This window comes from Pinus tabuliformis, chromosome 7 (assembly GCF_031772625.1).
Source record: "Pinus tabuliformis cultivar Carrire ecotype Pingquan chromosome 7, CPIR1, whole genome shotgun sequence".
NCBI lineage: Eukaryota > Viridiplantae > Streptophyta > Pinopsida > Pinales > Pinaceae > Pinus > Pinus tabuliformis.
In genome coordinates this window covers 719,606,307-719,628,219 of record NC_142293.1, presented here as the reverse complement: position 1 = coordinate 719,628,219, position 21,913 = coordinate 719,606,307, and the positions used below count along the sequence as shown (strand labels likewise).

General features: G+C 39.5%; 1 pseudogene across 1 annotated transcript in view; it reads left to right on the top strand.

Moving 5' to 3' along the window:
* The first annotated feature begins 2,330 nt into the window (after nucleotides 1–2,330).
* LOC149249552 (very-long-chain aldehyde decarbonylase GL1-1-like) overlaps nucleotides 2,331–21,913 on the top strand; it is a 129,590-nt pseudogene continuing 110,007 nt past the window's right edge. The window contains exons 1-9 of the transcript XR_016266786.1: nucleotides 2,331–2,549; nucleotides 2,673–2,893; nucleotides 3,081–3,313; nucleotides 3,421–3,639; nucleotides 3,801–3,925; nucleotides 4,053–4,312; nucleotides 4,595–4,702; nucleotides 4,904–5,110; nucleotides 5,241–5,351. The product of XR_016266786.1 is annotated as a very-long-chain aldehyde decarbonylase GL1-1-like (transcript). The remainder of the gene's footprint in view (nucleotides 2,550–2,672; nucleotides 2,894–3,080; nucleotides 3,314–3,420; nucleotides 3,640–3,800; nucleotides 3,926–4,052; nucleotides 4,313–4,594; nucleotides 4,703–4,903; nucleotides 5,111–5,240; nucleotides 5,352–21,913) is intronic.

Genomic DNA, 21,913 nt, shown 5'->3' with positions numbered 1-21,913 from the left:
AGGAGGGCGCTTTAGGTTCATGGCAGGTGAATTAAATCCTGAACAGTCTCGAAGTGAGTTTGATATCAATGCAAGCATGGATGCTCTGCACACAATTCGGCTCATTAACATGGATCGGCTCAACACCTCTGTTGCAGTTAATGACTCTGTTCTTTATAACGCTAGGTCGCCTCAGCTCCCCTGTCTGGTCTTTCGGGTCGGCATAATCGCTTGGCTCTGGAATCGTCAGGATTTTATCAGCACTTCCACCATTTCAGGTTACTCTGTCTCAATTGTTCTCTCAGGTCTTTTGCTTCTGATACAATGCCTCGCAGCCGAGGTATCCCGTGTCGTGGAGGTCAGTCAGGGAACAGGGGTCGCCCTTCTCAACCTGCTCCACAGCATGTTGCCCCCATTGCCTTAGTTCCTCCCTCATCTCCGCCTTTGAACCAAGATAGGCTTATCCCGAATAACTCTTACCAGACCTCCAGGTTTATATTCCAAAGTCGGCTCAACAGGCCTGTGGTGACGGTGAATTTTACCGTATTTGTCTCAGAGGAAGAGAGCAACCAGCTCAGTTCGACTCCTCCCGCTTCCTCACACTCTCAGGATGACAGTGTTCTACTTGGGGATATGACTGGTTTGGTGTTTCACGCGGACCATATGCACAAGGACGCCCCTGTTTCGGAAGCACCTCAGCAGCCTGACCAACTCAGGAAGATGTTATTGTATGCGGGCCATCTCAAAGAGCAGCTGGTTTTCTACATCTGGTCACTGATCCTGATGGAGCGTCGGTTCTGGACGAAGATGGGCTCGTGACCTGGGTGGCTTCACTAGCCAGTCAAAGGAGGACATGCCAGCTTCTCCATGTCATGCGGATTAATCTCTGCTCCTTTCTGACGGGTCGCCTTCTGGTTCTCATGCTATGCAATTTCGGTCATGTGTCTTTGTTTTCGCAGTTAAATGTCCTTCTCTGTTTCATTCTCATGCTTCAGGCAGTAACTATGGCCAACACAGGTTTCAATTTTTGTTATAAAAATAGCTATGCTAGTCGTTACAATGTTTTTGAGGTCACTGAAGGTTATGATAATTGTAGTCCTGGTAAGTTTTGTCAGTTTGTCAGGGACCAAAATCAAATCTCTGAGGTCTGTATTGTAAATCCGGTTGACAGTTTAAACTGTAATGTCCCTGAGTTTTTGGTTGAGAAAACTCTTCTGAGGTCTTGACCTCATTGTACATATTTTTTCCCCTTTTTTAATAGAATTAGTATTTACAGAGAAAAAAAAACAATGAATTTACATTTTAAATAACAACCCATAATAACTTTCTCCACGATTGAAATTAAATTAATTTCATAAAAAATAACCGTATAATTGAACTTTTTCCAAATTATTGATCTACACAATTCCCACAAACCCACAAACTGGAGATGATTTTTGACACGATATAAATGCTCTATATCTAACACTACCCCAGTGTCCATTAATGCCTTTATTGAGATTTGGAGTTGTTTTTAGTGTGACTTTTTGGATTGAGATTTGGAGTTGTTTTTAGTGTGACTTTTTGGAGTTTCCAGTGCTGGAATATGCGTTTAAATTTGCGCTAAAATCTTGATTGTGTTGGAATATGCGTTTAAATTTGCGCTAAAATCTTGATTGTGTTATTTAAACTAGTTTTTTTGAGTGTATATATGGATTCAACCGCTGAAAAACCTGAAGTCACTTCTCTTCTATTGTGAAGAGGTTACCTATCAAACTTGTGATTTCAATGAATTCCGGTCAATTTTAAAAAAGTTAAACAAAAAAAATTCATAAAAAAAACTTCCAAAAAAATCACACTAAAAAATCCATAAAAAAAACTTCCAAAAAAATCACAACTCCTTGAGATTTTTCGTTGCACTTATTTTCTGGAGTCTGCAGCAGGTATACGAGCACTTTACTGCTCCATAATGTCATTTTTCTTCCGTAGGCCAACGATGAGGTCATCTTTCATGTGGGGCATCCTCAAATTAATATCCGAAGTCATTAAAGCTTAACATAAAACTTCAGAACTTCGAAGCTCTCAATCCGGTCAATCTTATTAAGATAATCAAACTAAACAGTGAGCTCACAAAACAAACACAACGTCAATCTGACATTCCCAGTACCAATTTACCACCCAGACTGAACATCCATTCTGATCCGTAGTAAACATATCTTGATGTTATAAATTTCCAATTCAAGCCAACTACGAAGCTTGTGTGGTAGCTTGGATGTCAGCTGTCATTAATTGTTACGAAAGTTCACACTGTTGCAAGCTCTGATTAGTTGGGTTCTGTAAAGTATCTTCCTCATGTAGGATTCATTCAGCAAAAGAACAGTGATATAATTGTCTTGCTCAGTTTTTGTTTTTTCTGGATATGTGTCAGATTGGATCCATATGGCTTCATGTTTTTGTATGTATACTGAACTTTATATTCATGTTTTTTCTCTCTGAAAAAATAATTGTCTAGCTCAGATTCTAAAGACAGGATGCAGCAGCGCAAGCTTCCCTTATTCAAATGGCCCTGGCAAGACCTCAACAACTACAAGGTAAACGCAAAACAACGCGGTTTTGTCCATCTGCAGCTCGTCACTATAGTGGTTGAATTCATATGAAATATACATTGAACATAGAGGGCCCTGGTGGTCTATTATTAATGGTTTGTTTTGCAGTATTCTCTATATGTTCCCCTTATATTAATGGCAGCTCAGGAAATATGGTTTGGTGGAGAACATGATGTTTATTGGTTCGTGCACATACTGATGGTATCGTTATTAAGGTGTTTGATATATCAATCTTGGCATTTTTGCTCTCGGGCGGAATTTCTTTTCAGGAGACAACAAATCCAGTCTTTCTCAACCGATTTTGATCAGGTTGACAGAGAATTTCACTGGTGAGTATCGGCTCCATCTTAAATTAGTTGCATACATGTTGGGTTGGAAACTATAATCTGTTTGGTTCATTTCAATGGAGGATTTAAAACAAAATTCAAATGTATATTGCACTGCTGCTGCAGTTACATTTTAGCAAGGGGAATAATAATACATAATAACGCAAGTTTAACTTTTGGGAGTGTGCAGGGATAATTATATACTATTTCAAGCATGGGTAGCAACTATAGGGCATGCTTGTTTTCCTGGGTTAAGCAGCCTTCCAATCTGGAATTACAGAGGGGTGATCTCAGTCTTGCTACTGCATATGGGGCCAACCGAGCTACTGTATTACTGTATTCATAGAGCTTTTCACAGAGGTTCCTTGTTTGAAAATTACCATTCTTTTCACCATGCATCCACCAGGCCTGAACCTTCAACAGGTAAATCACAAAAGAAGCTTCATTTTGCTTCTTATGTTTGATGCCCGATTCTCAGTCAATTGTTAGGAGGAATTATGGATATGATTGTGGCTTTATCTTATGAGCAGCTGGGACGAACTCTTTTTTGGAGCAGTTGGTGATGGTCTCATTGATGGCAATTCCCATACTTGGGGTGGGTTTGATGGGCGAGGCCTCTATTGGCATGTTCTATGTATACTTCTTAGGGTTTGATTTCATCAAGTTTATGGTTCACTCAAATGTTGAGGTGGTCCCCTGTGGCTTTTTCGTATGTTTCCATTTCTTAAGTACCTTCTAGCCATCCCCTCGTAAGTAAATTGTTTGTTTCTTCATTCAAATATAGTTAAAGTGGTTACAGCCTACTTTACAGGATCAGATGCAATTAACGAGCAAGCAGTATCCATTCTTTTTGCTCTCATGTTCAGATCCTTTTGATGTAAATCCAAGTTAAAAATATTTCTGGTCTCAGGTATCATCATGTGCATCACACCAAACTTGATTCAAATTATTGCCTCTTTATGCCCCTGTATGACTATTTGGGAGGGACACTGAACCAAGAGGCCTTTATTCTCCATTTTAACATGCGTTGCAAAGGTGCATTTCATTACCCTGAATGCTGTTTCTATTTATAGTGCGGTCAACATATTTTGGGGCTTCTCATGGAATGTGAATGATGTTTAGGGGTTCTTGCTGAAGAATACTTACTGAGAGTTGTATACAGGCCAGGATAGGAGAGCTCCAGATCTTGTGTTTTTGTGTCATGGAGTAGACTTCACAAGCGTTATTCATGTTCCATATTATTGGCGAACTTTTGCGGCAAGGCCATGTTCTTCTCAATGGTATGTGTGGATTTTCATGCCTTTCATCTGGCTTGGTTTCCCTGTATGGGGATGGCGCTGGGCAACTTCACATGTGATTTCAAAGTACACTATTGGAGAATTTAACCAGGAAACATGGGTTCTACCTCGGCTTGCGGTGCAGGTTTCTACAATTTTCACTGTGGTTTTTATACTCGTATGCATGATAGTTTTCATGAAAATATGAAGGGCTTGGTGGTAATCTTAGTACGAAAGATATGATCAATATTTATTTTCTATAGTCATAGTGAATGGGAATTTCTAATTATTTTCAGAATATCAGTCTTCATGGTCATTTTGCATACTCACGACACCTCTTAATGTCAAAGTTGGGGTTATAAAGTATAGAAAAGTTAAACTCAGAGGTCTGACTGAGCTGAGAGAATTTCACATGTTTGTGCTGCAGTTTTTCCTGCCATTTGGGCAGGATAAAATCAACAATCTAATAGAGGAGGCAATTGTTGAAGCAGATAGAATAGGAGTGAAAGTAATTGCTCTTGGAGGTCTAGTTAAGGTGCTTTGTCTTCATTCTGTCAGCCACTCTTCTTTCTTACCGCACCTAGAGGAAAATGGATACATCTATTAGTTTACTACTTTATACACTAGCACATAAAGCATTCACTAGTGATGTGTGTGTACATTTTGTTCAAACTCCTTTCTGCAGTGTATTTTTAAATTTTTAAATCTTTCTTGCTTGCGATCAAGTTTTGTTCAGAACAAGGTCTTGAATGGAGGGGGAGAGCAACTTTTCAGGAAGCATCCTAATCTTCACATTCAAGTGGTTCATAGAAATACTTTAACAACTGTTGTGCTTTTACATGAACTTCCACACAATGTAGATCAAGTATTCCTTACTGGCTCAACATCAAAAATTGGCAAGGCTATTGCTCTCTACCTATGTAAAAAACGAGTTAGAGTCATGGTAAGGTCATTGAAATATTTTTATTTTTCATCATGACCAACAAACACTACTTGAAGTTCAATTGGTTAAAGCATATTTTGAACTCTGTGGAACCTAATCAATCCATTCCTATGGAACCTCTTTTTAACAGATGCTTACAACATCTTTTGAGCGATTTAATGCAGTAAGGAGTCAGGCCCCTGCCAAATGTCGACAATACCTTGAACATGTTTCTAAATACGTAGCAGGGAGGTTTTGCAAGGTATCCGCTTATTCTTCTTCCTCAAGTGTAATGAGTGATTGCATAGTTGAAACCCATAAAGTTAGCATTTGATCCACTTTTGCCACCCTTCAGTATTGAATTCCATAGATTACAATTGAATTATATAGCACACATCCAAATCCTTAAGAAGTAATTTTTTTTTTTAAATGTTGCTTATATTAAGGAAAGAAAAAAGTAAAAAAAGATTACAGGTGGACACAGTTATGTGAAGGTTAATAAAATACCCTTTCGATCACAATACACCTCAATTGGACAGCCACACACATCATGCAAGATGAACATGCTGGAGACCATATTATGCAAAAAGCAACAAATAAGGTAGAGTCAATAAATATAACATCATATTGGTGTTTCGAGAATTCTTTTCTTTCTTTTGTGTAAAATATGTCTTATATTTACAAAAGGATGTATAGAAAGTCGAAGTGTGTACACAAAGAACATCATAGCCTTTTCCTTGGAACAACTAATGCTGAAACAAAATTAAAGTATGCCACAAGATCCAAAGGTTGAGCATCTTTTATCAACAAAGCACCCACCCTTAGCCAAAGGGGTGATGGCAGGCCTCATCCTTCCATATAGTATAGAAAAGGACAAAGAGCTAAACTGGAGATCAAAATTGCCTTTCAAATTTTCCAAAGAATAAATGAAGCCAAAATCCTCAGACAATGCCAAATCCCTATTGTCATGACCCCAAGGCCTCCTTTGGTCACAAGAAACCTTTTTGGGTGCATCACGATCCCTTGGGCAAGCGGCACTAACACGTTTCAATGACAAATCCCTAGTGTCATGACCCCAAGGCCTCCTTTGGTCACAAGAAACCTTTTTGGGCGCAGCACGATCCCTTGGGCAAGCGGCAGTAACATGTTTCACTACTTCCTACTATAGCACAATGTTGCTTCACCCTATTGATTGTCTAGTGCAATTAGGTTGGCACAATATTTCTAAAGTTTTCATAATTGCTTTTGATGTGGATCTTCTTTTAACTTGTTCCAATAAATCATTCAGCAATTATACTTAAAAAAAAATCAACAATAAAGAACAATAAAGATCACAATGCACAAAAGAAAGACAAGATTTACCCTTGGGAAACCCACTACGTGGAAAGACCCAACAACCTTTTCAATCGAGAAATTCTTCTTGTTCAATAAGAGTCACATTTAGAACTATGGTCAAACTTGGTCTTCTCCTCCAAGTCAAGTCACCCAAACTGATCCAGCACTTAGTTCTGCCTGTTTGATCTAGAAATTCCGACCTCCCAGCAACTGTCAAGTAGCCCAGAATTTCGGCCCCCATTCACTGCCTAGTAACCCAAATTTTTTTTGGGCCCCCAACAACAGTTGTCCTAGAAAGATGCAAATTATAGAGAGAGAGACTAGACCACACGTGTGAGATGCTAGAGAGAGAGAAGATTTCATACTCCTTTTTCCTCCTTCGTCCATCTTTTACTTTGCCGCCTTTTCCCAAAAAATGTCTTGAGTGAGAGATGCAAATTGCCCAAATGAGGAACTCAAACTACCTTTATATAGTGGTCTGTCTAGGGTGAATGGACGTGTCTCTTAGCCAGGGTGAACTTGAATTGGAGGGAATCCGACTTGTCACTTTTGGAGCCAAAAATCTCATTTTAAAAATTCAAATTTACATCTCTTAAAAGTTGCAACAGGATATTGACTCAAAATAAATTTTCCTTTGACTCAAGCATTTATAAATATGCTTTACAATGATAAATATACATCAAGTAACAACAAGAACATTATGAAGACCGAACATAGTTACAAATTCAACACTCCCTTTTAACTAGGGAGGTATTCATATCACTGTCATAGATGTTCTCAAATTGAACGAATTTCTCTAAAGAAAAGGTTATCTATTATTACTAGCATCATCAACTATCATCAACATCCGCTAGTGGCCATACCCGGGGCGGTACTAAACCCATTGCAATGTCACGAGCGTATCAGGACTCACTCGTCCAGAGTGATCGGTCCTCGAATCTGATGGCCACCACCTAGGCCTAAATGTTGAAACCCTTAACTAGAAAGCACTCACTCACCCTTCCTGGTGAGCACTCTGGGCCAAGACCTCATTCAACCCCTTCCTGGTTGGTGATCGGGTCTAGATGTTGAACCAGACCTCACTCCACCCTACCCAATGTGTGATCAGGGTCCAAGACTTCACTCCACCCTTCTAGTGTGTGATCAGGGTCTAGATGCTGAAGGACCTCACTCCACCATGCCTGGTGTGTGAGGGTCCAGGACCTCACTCCACCATTTTTGGTGTGTGATCATGGTCCTCCTCAAAGGGAGATTCACTCAACATTGCCGATTAAGCCCTCTCGGTCTCTTGGACATATTCTCCCTTTCGGGAGAATGTCCATTCGTGTTGTAGACAAATCAACACTCCCTCTCAATGAGAGGGGTGATCTCCACGAGCCCTAGTTTGGCTCTGAAGTACACAAACTTGTCCCTTGACAACATCTTCGTCAAAACATCAGTTGTTTTCTCATCGGTGGAGATGTACTCGAGCTTTATTGCTCTCCTCTGCACCATGTCATGGATGTAGTGGTACTTGATTTCAATATGCTTCGACCTATCATGGAACATAGGATTCTCTGAAAGCTTCACACAACTTTGATTATCATAGCGTATCATCGTCGGTTCCAACTGTTGGTCGAGCAATCCTACAAACAACTTTTGAAGCCATACTGCTTCAGTACATGCCTCATTTGTTACGATGTGTTAGTTTTTGTAGCATCGGATGGTGTTCTAGTCTCGAGACTTTGTGGAGAGGCTAAAACACAAGAGTTCTTCAAAACCCATAAATTGTTTATGGAAATTCCACCTAGAGATGACTCAATTAGATTAATTAACCATAATTAAAAAATTCCTAAATCTAACTTAGGAAAAGTGATTAATTGATAGGAATTAATTGAGAAAGGAGTGAATCTTCTAGAAACTCATACGGATAGACTTGGAGATGATCTCAACCATTGATTAAGTTTTAATCATGGCCGTTGGAGTCCCAACAGGAGATTATAAGAGGAGGTCGATGGGTAGATGGAGAACACACCAGTGCAGATACTCAATTGCCCAGGCAATTCAAATTCTTAGTAGGAGTGATTCAACAATGGAGGTCGAGCTAGTGGGAGAGTAGCAGGTGGTAAGAGAGGTCAACAATGATTAGGAGGAAGCTTTCCAGTTTTGGAGGGTCAGAAAAAGGAGGCCAAAATTTTCTCTAGGAAGTAGTGCAGGGACTTCGTAATTTATTCAATAGAACAGTTCGATTTCGCTAAAGGGGTGGACATTTTCAATTCCAGGGGCCAGGAAGAATTTCCAGAGGGTCGAAGAAGCATTTTCCTAGTCAGAAGTAGGCATGACGACTTGATTGGCAACAGTTCAAGGCTGAGCGTGAGAGGGTCTGCGCTAGGGTGATGCAGGGCCTGTGTAGAGCAAGTGGACGACTTGCTTTTTAGTGGTAGTCAGGTGTCGAGATTGTTTAGAGAGAGGGTAAAACCCCTCAGTATATTTTTGTCAGCGTTTCTCTTGGGTAGTGTTATCCACCACCTGTGGGTAGTAACCATAGGAGAAATTTTTCTCCAAGATGGTCCTCAGCCGGCAGCCAACAACCCTTAGCAGCCACTAGACATCTCGATGTTCCACTATCTCTGTCGCATGAGCCAACAATGTGGTTCCTCACCCATTTGTTATGATTATATGTTTGAAGGTGGGCCTTCCAACCTCGAAAGTATGGCTTTTCATTTTGTAGTTGGGTACTTTTGTTTACTTATCATGGACACTTTTGGGCATGGATTAGTGGGGGATTTTGCGGAAAGAGTGGGCTTGGTTTGTACTCTTATCTCCTCTGTCCAATTTGATGATTAGCATTCTATCATAGTCCCATGGGATCTCCTTTATTGGCTACTAGCTTTGGGGTGACACTACATTGGAAATCCCGATTTTGGTTGCGTGGTCCCGCTTCTTGACACCATCTACATCACTACCCTCCGCTCATTATAACTCCATTCACCATGTTTCCCATCTGGGTAAACATTTGTCCATTAGGCCCACAAGGAGTTAACCTCCCCTTCCCCTTGTCCACACTTTGGGTCAAGACTAGAATGATGCTTTAGAGGTTGATGCAGCTAAAAGAAAATAACAAGCATAATTTGGCCACTCTCAACAAGAGAAGTACCATAAAATGAAAAAAATGGTCGAGATATACACATTTAGCGCATGGGAAAAAGCTAAACAAGAGCTCTACCCCTTTCATCATGGCCATCACCCTAGTTCTTAAGGCCCCTCACATTGACCCCTTTCATCATTAAGGAACCCATGATTGTCCCAACCCCTGGTGGGCAATGAGCTGTCCCACCTTAAGGAGGTATCCATTGTTATACCTTACACATCATTCTCTCACCCCCTCGAGCCCTGAGCAGTTACAAAAGAAAAATCAATAAAGGGAAAAAGGCATATGAAGTGTTGAGAAATCTAGGGCATCAGAGGTTAGGAGATTTCTCTTCTTGATAATTGCTTGTGATAGAATTTTACTTCTTGGATTATGATCTTCTCTTCTTAATGTTATTATTGTGTTCTTTTCATCAAGACAATTACCAAATAAACAATAGAAGACAAGAGACACAGTATGTAGGCTTGTCAGCGAGGGCCAAAACCTCTCACTCTTTGAGAGGAAAACCCAAACAAAATTCTTCTTATAGATCTTCAATTGACGAACACCAAGACCATGGAAAAGGCCCTTGACACTAGAGTCCTCCCAAGACCAAGTCACTAACCTCTTCTTCAATGCTGCTTTTCCTCTTCTAGTTTTTGGCTTCCTTTCTCTTCTTATTCTTGGCTTCTTTCCTTCTTGATCTCGGCTTCCTTTGATTCTCAGTTTCTTCTTGTAGGCTTGTAACCCTACCACAGAAATCCTAGAATATCTTTGCTTCCTTTGTAGTCTCCTCAAAAGGGAGACCTTTTGTACTTTGACTTGACTTCTTCTAGCGAGGCTCTATACCCAAACAATTATCACCTCAAAGTGACAACAACTCCTTCGACTTCTTCTTTTGCTACCTTCGCACGTGGGAGGACAAACTAACCCAAAAACAATGCTTGACTATCTTCACTATCTTTCCTCTTTGCTGCGTTGATATGGAGGCTTCTTCTGGTGTATATTTCGCACTTCTTTCTTGACTTGCTTCACCGAATTCGTTGTCTCCAAATGAGGCCGAGTAGGGTTATATATACTAGTTCGTTCATGACCTTTCGGCCGACATGATCTCTAGGAGGAACGCTGACTTCACCTTCAGGATGCATCCCTTCGTTATAGGCCGACATTATGAGGGCTAGTGACAAGGTCTTGGAGGATGACTTTACATAGATAAGTATGACTCTTTACAATGTGTAACATGACTTCATTACATGACAATGACTCTTTTATTCTTTTATGACTAGATGACAAAATTCCTAAAGGCTCTCAATGGGAGCCTTGACTCAAAAATAAAATCTCTTGCTTATAAAACCCATGACGCAAGCATTACAATAATTTTATTTTTCTTCTTTACATCTCTTACATAAAATCGCAATTACATGTCATTATGAAGATCGAACCTAGTTACTCAACACTCCCTCTTAACTAGGGAGGTATTCATAGTGGTACTTGGTCATTCTCAATCTGAAGAATTTCTCATAAGAAGAATCGGATTGGTAACCCATTTGTTTAGCATCATATTAGCCAACATTGTCACATAGCAAGGCCTTGCCTAACAACTCTATCTCTCCACAAGATCTGAGCTCAATGTTGGCGAGACCAATGATTTATAGACACTCTCATCATTGTCTCTCTCGGAACATACCCCACCCAGGTTCTTAGGGTGTGTTCCATTAGGACTATTCTTATCTTGAATGCTTTATCTCATCCTTAAAGAGTATCGGATGCTAAATTATTACCCAATCCTCTCATTTTGTCTTCCCAAGTGAAAACTAGAATGATGTGTCTATCTCTCCCTCTCAATTAGGGAGGACATATCTATTCCAATAAAGGAATTTACTCATTCTTATACAAGGAATGTACCTAAGCTTACTTTTGGCTTAAGAATTTCCAAGTTTCTTCCAAGTAAGAAACTTCTATCCAGGCTCCCTCTAAAAATAGGGACCTATAGCATCTCCTTAGGTGGAGATGATAGGATAACCAGCTGCTTGAAGAACTCCATCCTTCGATGTCATGAATTTCTTATTCAATAAGGAGTCTTCATCTTTTGGTACCTCTTCATAGGGCACAAACCATTCATCACTTTCATCCATGATTTAGTCATGTCATCATTCCTTTTATCAGAAAGTGATCCATCAGTGTTCATCTGGCATGGCTTCATGTTATGCTACTTTCATCATGCTTTCCTTCCCGGAAGGTTTTTACATCCTTTTACATGGTTCTTCATGGAAGACATTTCATAGTTCTTCCCTTTGGTAGCCCCACATAAGCCCATCCAAATACTAGGTCATAAATAATGAATACTTAAATCATAATTACCTGATGGTCTTTCATCATGACATCTCCCCGTAGGCATCAACATCCTGCGTATATGTTGACACATCTCCTAAACATATGTATTGTCAAGCGTCTCTATCTTTTTCCAGACTTCCATCAGAGTCTCCATATCTTTCTTGGAGATATCATAGTCAAATATTCTTGCTCTTTCGGATGTTGAATGCTTTTACCATTGTTGCATATGATTTCTTCCTTCCTTTCTTCACATATTTCATTCCCAGGAGCTTCAAAGTTCCTCAGTTGTAGTCAACCACCTCATATTCCATATGAGGACATATTATGTTGATTTCATCTAATAAATATGTGACCCATGCATTCTTGCATCCCTTTTGAGGGAGGAGATTCTTTCTTTGATCATGCTTCTTAAGATAGAGTAGTGATCCATGTTGTCTGCAACCATATGACATGACTTCCATGATATCAAATGTGAGCATACATACCTCATCTTTCCTTTGGGTCATCTAGACTTCCTACAACAACTTTCTTTGAGTGAAGGAACTTCATCCCCTTGATCTGCTTTACTGTTATGTCATCATATCATCATCCCTCAAATTCCACAAATTTGGAATTCAACACTTGCTTTCCCTCATGATTGGTGAACCTTACAATGAAGATTCTATTAGAGAATCTGGAGGATCTTGCATATCCTATCCTGCAGATGTTATCTTATTGACCAATGTATGGTGAGCCTTGTCCTAGATGACTTCTTCCTTTTTCCATAGGTATTGTTATCCTCCACAATATCCCAAGGCTGAGAAAGGCGATCGACGAAGGTAACCTCAGACCATTTAGGGTTTAGTAGCTAGCCCTGCCAAACCAGAGAGGGCTCTCTCTATGAGCTCACAACCAATGATGACTGGAGTGGGAAAAGATGTTAGGCTAGGCCTGTTTCAGCTCTAGGGTTTAAAATTTTTAGGGTTTTGCTAGATTAGGAGTCAAAATCAAGGAACTAGGTCAGGTCTCAAGGGTTCAGTTGCAAGAGATATAAAGGAGCAGGGTAGGTATGCCTTTGTGATATTTTAAGAGTTGGTCGATGTAGTGTAGGGTTGAAAATATAAGAAAATCAAGACGAGCATGTGAACCATGAATTCATCTATCAGAAGACTAAGTACACAAATTAGATTTCCTAACAAAACAGAGCTTAATCATAAGAATTTTGTTTAATACCTCTTAGGAAAATCATTGAAGAGCATACATATGGAAAGGAGATGCATTTATCATTCATATATAGAAAACTAGATACATATAGACCAAAAAAAACTTCCCCACTCTTAGGGGTCGAATCCCTTAGTATAGGAACTGATCACAAAAATATCTCAACCAACACCTAATGACTAGGGAGGTTGTAACAAACCCTCTATTTAGACTTTGACTAAACTTTACTCATTTATGAACCTCAAAATTACATGGAAATGACTCTAACATGTTCATTCACCTCTCATTACATCAATCTACCTAAGCTCATCTTCAAAATGAGGAATTACATCATTGGAAATGAAGATTTACTGAGAAAATTTGAAAAACGAAAGAGACAGGCAAAAGCACAATGCCATCTTCCAGCTCACTTTTGAAGGTCTTCCACTGCTCCAATTTGAAAACTAAGCATACCACTGGAAAGCTTAGGATGTCTAGTTGTCATTAGACACCTTAAGCAGTCAAAATGGAGCTTCCATCACCAAGAAAAATGCATTATCCCATAAGTACTCCAAAAGCGCAGCGCCTAGTCCAGTAAGGTGGAAAAAAGTGATTTTTTGCACTGTTTTTGGGCATTTTCTTCAAACCTGTTTGCTGGCAAGGAACCAAAAGTGGATAGATGGCATGTATAGGTCATTATCTATCCATCCATATAAACTTTTTGGCATTTGGAGGTTTGAGGAAAAAGCGCAGCACTGCTGAACTGTTCTTACTGTTTATGCCAAAAGTCACAAAAACTCAAAATTGTTCAAAATTTCTTCAAAATTGCTTCAAATTTTGGTCCATGAAGCTTTGAAATGAAATGCCAACCAAGGAGGGAGGCCTCAGCTAGCAAGTCAAGTTTATCTCTCTTTTTGCCTCATTAGGGCTTGCTCTAACTTCTTTTTCAGCTGCTTGATTCTAACTCAGGAGACCTTGTTTCTAGTACAGTAGTGCATGGCCATATGCTTGTGAAGTTTAGTGGCCCTGTTGGCCATCTTAAGGAGCTTTTGCAAGTGGCAATTGACTATATCAAGCCAATTTTCCCTATTTTCCTCAAAATGTTCTTCAATGGACTTGTCAATGTTTTGCTGTGTCGGTGGAGAGGATGTTTCAGTGATTTGCTCTTCTTTCCTCTTCAAACCTCTTGTCTTAGGCCTTCTAGGCTTGAGCTAAAAACCAGTGGCTTCAATCTCTTCCAAGTTTATCACTGTTTTACCTTTGGCACCATCCTTCTCCAAATCTGCTTTAGATTTATCAAGCAAAAGTTGCTTGACTTTGAGTTACATGTTTTCTTGCTGAAAGAAATAAATAAAAAAATCTGCTTTGGACAACCTATTGTTCAACTCTCTAATCTCAACCTCTTTCTCTTGGATGATCTACTCTGAAGATTTGCCCTCCTCATGCACTTCTAAATCTATCATATCAATGTCAAGATGAATCTGTGCTTCTTCATCCAATGGTGTCTCATGCTGCTGTGACGATGTAGGCTTGGTCCTTTCAATAATGTCTGGAGCAAACATAAGCCTTTTCCCTCTTATGTAGGTCTTGGTCACTTCTGCCCTAGGAGTTCTTGTGATAGGTCTGCTTGTGGAAGCCACGTCTTGTTGTGCTGGAGATGACAAAGGAGTAGAGTGACTACTTGACTGAGCTGGAGAAGGCAATAAAGATGCTGAATAGATGAAACCATCCCAAGACAAATTGATTTGTGCCCGCTAATGGCAAACCAGGATCTTCAGCAAACCATGATGAAACAAACTGGCATGATGCTCTTCTCCCAACCTATGCACCTTCTCTGCCATCTTAACCACGCTTTTGTAAAAATAATGAGGTAGGTTGAGAACTTTTACACCGGTGAAATGCATCAAAAGCCTCACATGGTACTGATACAATCTTGAGAATCTACCTTCACATGTAAAATACTTCATGATCATTTTCATGAGAGGGGCATATTTTTCTAGCAAATCTTTGAAAGGGAAGATGTGTTTTGGAGCAGTTTTATATGGAGGTTTCAGATACATCTTGTAGTTCTCAAGGTCGAGGTCTCTGTTCTTGAACCAAAGTTCTCCAGTGTTTGGGATCCTTGTAGCTGTAGCAATGGTCTCTGTTGAAAGAGTTAACACCACTCCATCAATGTCCACCTTATCTCTCCTTAAAATAGTGGCAAAAGTGCTGGTGGGTTTGTCATTAAAACCAAGTTCTTCAATCCTTTGGCAAAAGGCAAGGCAACCAGAATCCTGGAAGGATTTATTGAGAAAAGGAGAAGACATGATGTCATGTGCTGAAGTTGGATCATACTTGTTGATTAGACCTCCCTTATGCCTCCTCTGCTCAGTAGCTTCAGAATCCATAGCAAACCCTAGCTCAATTGGAGGGGAAATTAGGGTTTGGTGTAGGGAAAAACATGGGATTTAGGCAGTTTTTGAAATTGAGTGAAATGGAAGGGTTAGGAGGCCTCTAAATTCTTGGGAAAATTTGGGGAGATAGGGAGGGATTTTAGGGAGTAGGGAAAAGTGGAATTTCAAGGAAAGGATGAGGGGAAGGGGTCCAAAAGAGAGAAAAACAGTCCTAGCCTAGGAATGTAGGGTCTAGGCTAGGGTTTTGGGAAAAAGGGAGTAGATGAGGGATAGGGGTGTGGGAATGTGTCTATGGGGATATATGGGACATGTAGGAAGTGAGTGAGTTGTTTTTAGAGGGTTCTTCTCAATATGGCAACCATAGAGACCATGAAAACAAGAAAACCCTAGGAGAGGGAACACTGACTTTCAAGCACAAACTGAAGCACAACCAAGCTAAGAGATGATCCACTTACTTGTAAATGATAGTTTAAACCTTGTGTGTTGATGTAGAATTGATTGAAATGGAGTTTTGATGTCCTTGAGGAAAGTGCAACAAATCTGGGATAAATGCAGCAAAAGCGTAATGCTGGCCAAATGAGGCACTTTGGTGGCAAGAGAATGCTTCTCTGAGGGTGCTAGAGCTCCTTGAGGATAGAGAGAGGTCTCTTGGAAGTGAAATGAGCAAATGAGAGGTTCTTTGGTCTTTTATTTGCTTTTGAAAATGCAGCTTTGGAACTTTATGAATCATAATACATCATACTGAAAATATAAAACACTTTTTGAAAACTTTATTGAAACTTTTTCCATCACTACTCCTTGAAATGATGACTTTGATGGTGAAATGACTGATTTTTTATGATTTTGACCCAATGACCTAATGATGACTTGACATGGAAAGAATGAGTAGAATGATGACCATAATGACTATGACACCCTTACAACAAGGAATGACTTGACCATGATGATGTCCATTGACCATGAAGGTGAAAGGAGTAGTGATGACCTACCTAACCTAACCAGTGACCAAATTTTTATTGAAAACCTATTTGAAACCATAAAAATTTGCAGTAGGACCCTATCAAAAACTTTGTAAGAGCATATTTGATCACTGGTGACTGACAAGACTGACAGACACTAACATTGGCTCCAGCTGGGGATGGCAACTCCTTTAGGAGGTGTCAAGAACATCATAGACCAGGTAGCCTAATCCATTGGGCATGGAGTCAAAAATAAAAATTTAAACTCAAAACTGTAAACCGACTGACAAACTGAACCTAACTTCGACTATAAAAAACAAACTGAACCTTTCAAACCAACAGCTGGTCAAAGAAGCCTTATGGCCTTCTCCTTGGGCTTCAAGCTCCCATGATAGCTACTTCACACTCTGACAGGAAAGTAAACTGGTATGTACAATGATAATGAAAATTTTCAGAAATTCATCAAGTAAGGTAGTGCTTGAGAAGCCTACCATTGATTGCTCCTCCTGAATAATCTTGTCCATCCATTTCTTCTAGAAAATAGGCATTCTTGCCTCTTAAAGCTGAGATTTTGTATGGTCCTTTCCACAAATTTTCAAACTTACCGTGCTTACCCTTCTCTTCATTCTTGCATCCCAATGAAGAACTATATCCCCCATGTTGAAATCATCTGCTTTGGTCTTGCGGTCATAAATATTCTTTATTCTTTCCTGAAGTTTAGAAGTATTCTGAAATACTTCCTCCCTGGTTTGCTGCAAATGAATCATTTGATTTATTCTTCGCTGCACATCATTTGGTTCGCTGCCAACTTCCTGCAAAATCTTCATGACCGGGACAACAAGAGAAGTAGGAAAGACAATATCAATCCCATATACCAACTGAAAATGCGACATACCTATGGATTTCTTGTTACTTACTTTGTCCGCCCATAAAGCATTGATAAGATTTTTATGCCAGTTCTTCTTGTTGACCTCCAACATCTTCTTGATTATATTGACTAATGATTTATTCGAAGATTCAGCTAGTCCATTACCTTGTGGATAATAAGCAATTGAATGCCCCAATTTGATATGATACTTTTCACAGAATTCCATCATCTTTTTCGACTTGAAGGTAGCGACATTATCAATGATTATTTTCTGCGGGCAACCAAATCTTGACAAGATATTAGATTCAATGAATTGAATGATTACCGAATCAGTAGCTTGCCTAGTTGGGATCGCCTCAATCCATTTTGTGAAGTAATATGTGGCTGTTAGGATCCATTTGTGCTGGGTTGAAGATGAAGGATGGATCTCCCCAATAAAATCAAGACCCCATTGCTGAAATGGTGCTGAGATTAAAATGGGCTGCAATGGCAATGGTAGCAGTTTTATTTTCCCTTGAAAAATCTGACATTCATGACAGCTCATCACAGTTTTATATACGTCAACAAAAAGAGTCAGCCAATAAAAACCAGCCCTCAAAATTTTGTTGGCTGTGGTTTTCTAAAAGAGGTGACCACCACAATCTCCCTTGTGAAAGTCATTCATTACTTCTTTTGCCTCACTTTCAACAAGACAATTCAACAACACACCACCTGGATCCTTCCAATATAAGACACTATCAAGGATGCAGTATTTTGAAGCTTTTAATTTCAATGATCTACTCTTACTTCTTGGCACTTCTGGCGGAGGATTCAAATGCTGAAGTACATAGACAATGTCAGAATACCAAGGAGATGAAATAAAAATCTGTGATACCTATATCGGCAAGTCTTCCACTTCTTCTTCAGAGAGGGCAACAATTAGATTGATATCCAATGCGTGCAAGTTAGATTTAGCCATGAGATTTGCCAAACCTTGTCCCTTGATCAACTTTGTTGGCTTTATCTCCAGATCATATTCTAGCATCGCTGTGATCCATTTTCCCTGCCTACCATCTGGATCTGTCTGCATGAGAACATCCTTCACTGCTGCAGTTGGAACATAAGCCAGAATGTGCGAATGAAGAATGTATACCCGAAAATCCTTTAGAGATTTCACCAAGGCTAAAGCTTGTTTTTCAATAATGTTATACTTTAGCACTGCATCTCTTATAGTTCAACTGAAAAAGGCTATGGGCTGTTCAGTTTTTGGTCCTTTTTCTGCATTAGGACAACAACCAAAGTGTGCTCGGAAGCAAATGAAAATATGATGAAATCTAAAGTATAATCAAGGCTGATCAAGGTGGGAGCACAAGACAATGAAAATTTAACTGAATTGAATGCTTTCTTTGCATCTTCTAACCATCTTACCTCATTTTCCTTTTTCAGCGTATTAGTCATCTCTCTTAGGAAGGTTGGGGATCAATCTCCTCAAAAAGTTGTTTTTTCCATTGAAAGATAGAATCGCTCTTTTGTTTCTCGGAAAATCCAATTGTTGGATTGCTTCAACTCTTGCGGGGTCAATGTGAATGCCATCTTTTGAAGTTACGTGCCCCAATAGTTTTCCCTCCTCCATGGAAAATAAGCTCTTCTTTGGATTCAGTGAAATGCCGAATTTTCTGCACCTCTGAAAAACAATCCTTAAATGATGCAAATGCTCTTCATCAGATTTAGAAAAAATTGTAAGGTCATCCAAGTAAATAACCAGAAATACATCTTTTTCATTGGCAAAAGCAATATCCATTGCTCGCTGAAATGTAGCCCCTGCATTCTTCAGCCCAAATGGCATCTTGGCGTACATAAAAGTACCCCACGGTGTCGTAAAGGTTGTTTTCAATTGATCATCTTCATGCACCAAAATTTGGTTGTATCTAGAGTATCCATCAAGAAGTGACATCCTTGAAGACCCAACTACCCTCTGCAAAATGTGGTCCATCTTTGGAAGAGGATAATTGTCCTTCAAGGACACTTTGTTCAAATTCCTGAAATCAATACAAAGACGAATCTCCCCCGTCTTTTTCCTCACCGGCACAAGATTCGACATCCATTCAGAAAAACAAATAGGAACTATGATACCAGCTTTGTAAAGTCTATTTACCTCTTTCTCAATGGAGGGCAACAATTTGGGATTAATCCTCCTCAGCTTTTGGCGGAATGGCTTATGATCAGGCTTGACTGGTATAGTATGTTGGATGATGTTCTTGTCATACACCTTTAGATATGAATAGTCCCAAGCAAATACATTAGAATATTCAGCCATCAAAGCAACATATTTACCTTTCATCTCAGGGGATAGAGATTTTAACAACTTGACCATTTTTGGCTTTTCAGCTGTGGGACCATTGTTGGATTTTTGGCAACATCATCATGATCAAATAACTCTTCCAAAGGCACGAGACCTCGTGGAATGTTATTGTCTTTCAGCTGCAACACTTCAACCTCGATGGCCTCAATTACTTGATCATTCTCATCATACACGTCATCAATATGTGACTGCAAGAATTCATCCTCAATTTGCAGAAAATTATTAATTTTCTTATCTTCCAAAAAAACTTGCCAATATCTTAGATTGTCAGGGACATCTGGACGATGCTTGACATTAATTCAAAACTTCTTATTGGCATGGATGGGGATCTTAAATGTACTTGCTACAGTGGCAAGGGAATCAGCCATAAAATTCTGACTTCTAGGAATCAAAGACAATGTATATTCTGAAAAAGTTTTGAGAATATCAAGGAAAACATTTTGATAAGCTTGCAACCTTGGATGCTTGGCCTGGTACTCCCATTTTACCTGTTTAATCACCAACTCGGAGTTGCCATAAATTGAAATATTCTTTGCTCCTAGCTTTTTGAGAATTTTAAGGCCGCAATCAATGCTTCATACTCTGTCTCGTTATTTGAGCAATCAAAAGCCAACTTATATGAGCTTAATCTTACATTGTGAGGGACTTTACCTGACTGATTCAAGGGGCCATGAATCCACATGCCAATCCCAACTCCTTCCTTTCCCAATGCTCCATCAAACTGTAGGGTCCAAAGACCATCTTCTTCATCAGGAAACTGAAATTTGGAGGGTTGATCAATTTAATTTGTTAGAGGATGATTCGCTGTATCAACAATTTCTGTTTCTTGCACTGATTCAATAGTCTTTTCAGGTGAACTTCCCGGCTACAAACTGTCTACATCCTATTTTTCCTTTTTGCAATCAAATCCTTATGTACACTACTTATAACTTTTGAAACTTCTGAAATTTCAACAATCTGACTGTCATCATCTACTGAACTCATATCATTATACAAAATAAAGGACTCTAAGTTAGTATGTACAACATGAATAGGGTGATTATTAGGTTTCTCTTTGCTACTAATCATGAACTTCATCTTTTTCTCTCAGTACAGTTTTCTAAGCTGCCTGAACACCGGTATAGTAGCGTAAGAGAAATCAAGTTGTAAGGTGCCTTTCAACTTTTCTCCCCAAGACCGAGAGAGCAGCATGCCAAACCTTGGAGGAATATCAACAACAACCACATCCATCAACACATTCTTGGCCGAAATCTGGTCCAGAGACACTACCAAGTCTTTGATAAGACTGAGACACCTCACTCTTCCCGAATCAAAAGAATAGAGATCATGATATGGTCGGGTGATTTCTAATCCCAGTTTGTCCATAATGGATCTAGGCATGAGGTTGTGTAAGGCTCCAGAATCTAACATGACGTTATGAAGGATAAAATCATGGATTTTCAGACTAAGGTAGAATGGTGGGACTTCACTATCTTCTAGACTCCCATCTACGGCTGGACCAAACAAAATTCCAGGGTGATCATCGGTGACATTAACCATATCTGACATCTGATCTACCTTTAACATCTTGGTAATCTGAAACTTATATTGATCATTCTTGACTAGTTTAGTGGAGGGATAGAAACTTTCAACTTAGAAATTTCATTCTCTAAACTAAACAAGTTAGATTGCTTCTCTACCTCTTTTGAAGTGGTGTCCTTCTTTTCGGGTTGTCCTTTGGTAGAAGACTCCTTTCTCTGACCTTCACTTTGAGTCTCCTTATCCTTCCTTACATTGCTGGTAGAGGCTTCATTGGTCTTGTCCCATCTTATAACAACAATCTCCTTTTCTTTGTTTTGATCGGCAGGGGTTGTTTCTTTGTCTTAGGCATCTCTCTGAGCAATTTGCCTCTTTTGATTCAATGTAATAGTGATATTTCTGCTCCACAAATTGTACTGCCTTTGCACATGGCTGAGAGCACTCTGATAGTCCCTTTGATATTCTTTGGTCTGCACTACCAATACATCATCATTTGAGAGGACAAGTTGTTGATCACTTGGTGCAAAAGAATCCTGAGAGAATTGATCTTCCTTAGTTAGAAAAATAGGTAGATGATCTTGTTGATCCTGCTCAAATAAATGGTTTGCTTCAACAATCTCTTCTTCTTCTTCTTCTTCCAGGCCTTGAGTGTAATTTTGCTGAAACGGAGTTCTAATTTGCTGTTGTCCTTGAGGATCTTGATTCTTCTGCTCTTTTTGCTTATTTCTGAATTGTGACTGCTACTGACCCCTATAATTTGGATTCCTTATTGAAGGCTTTGCTTG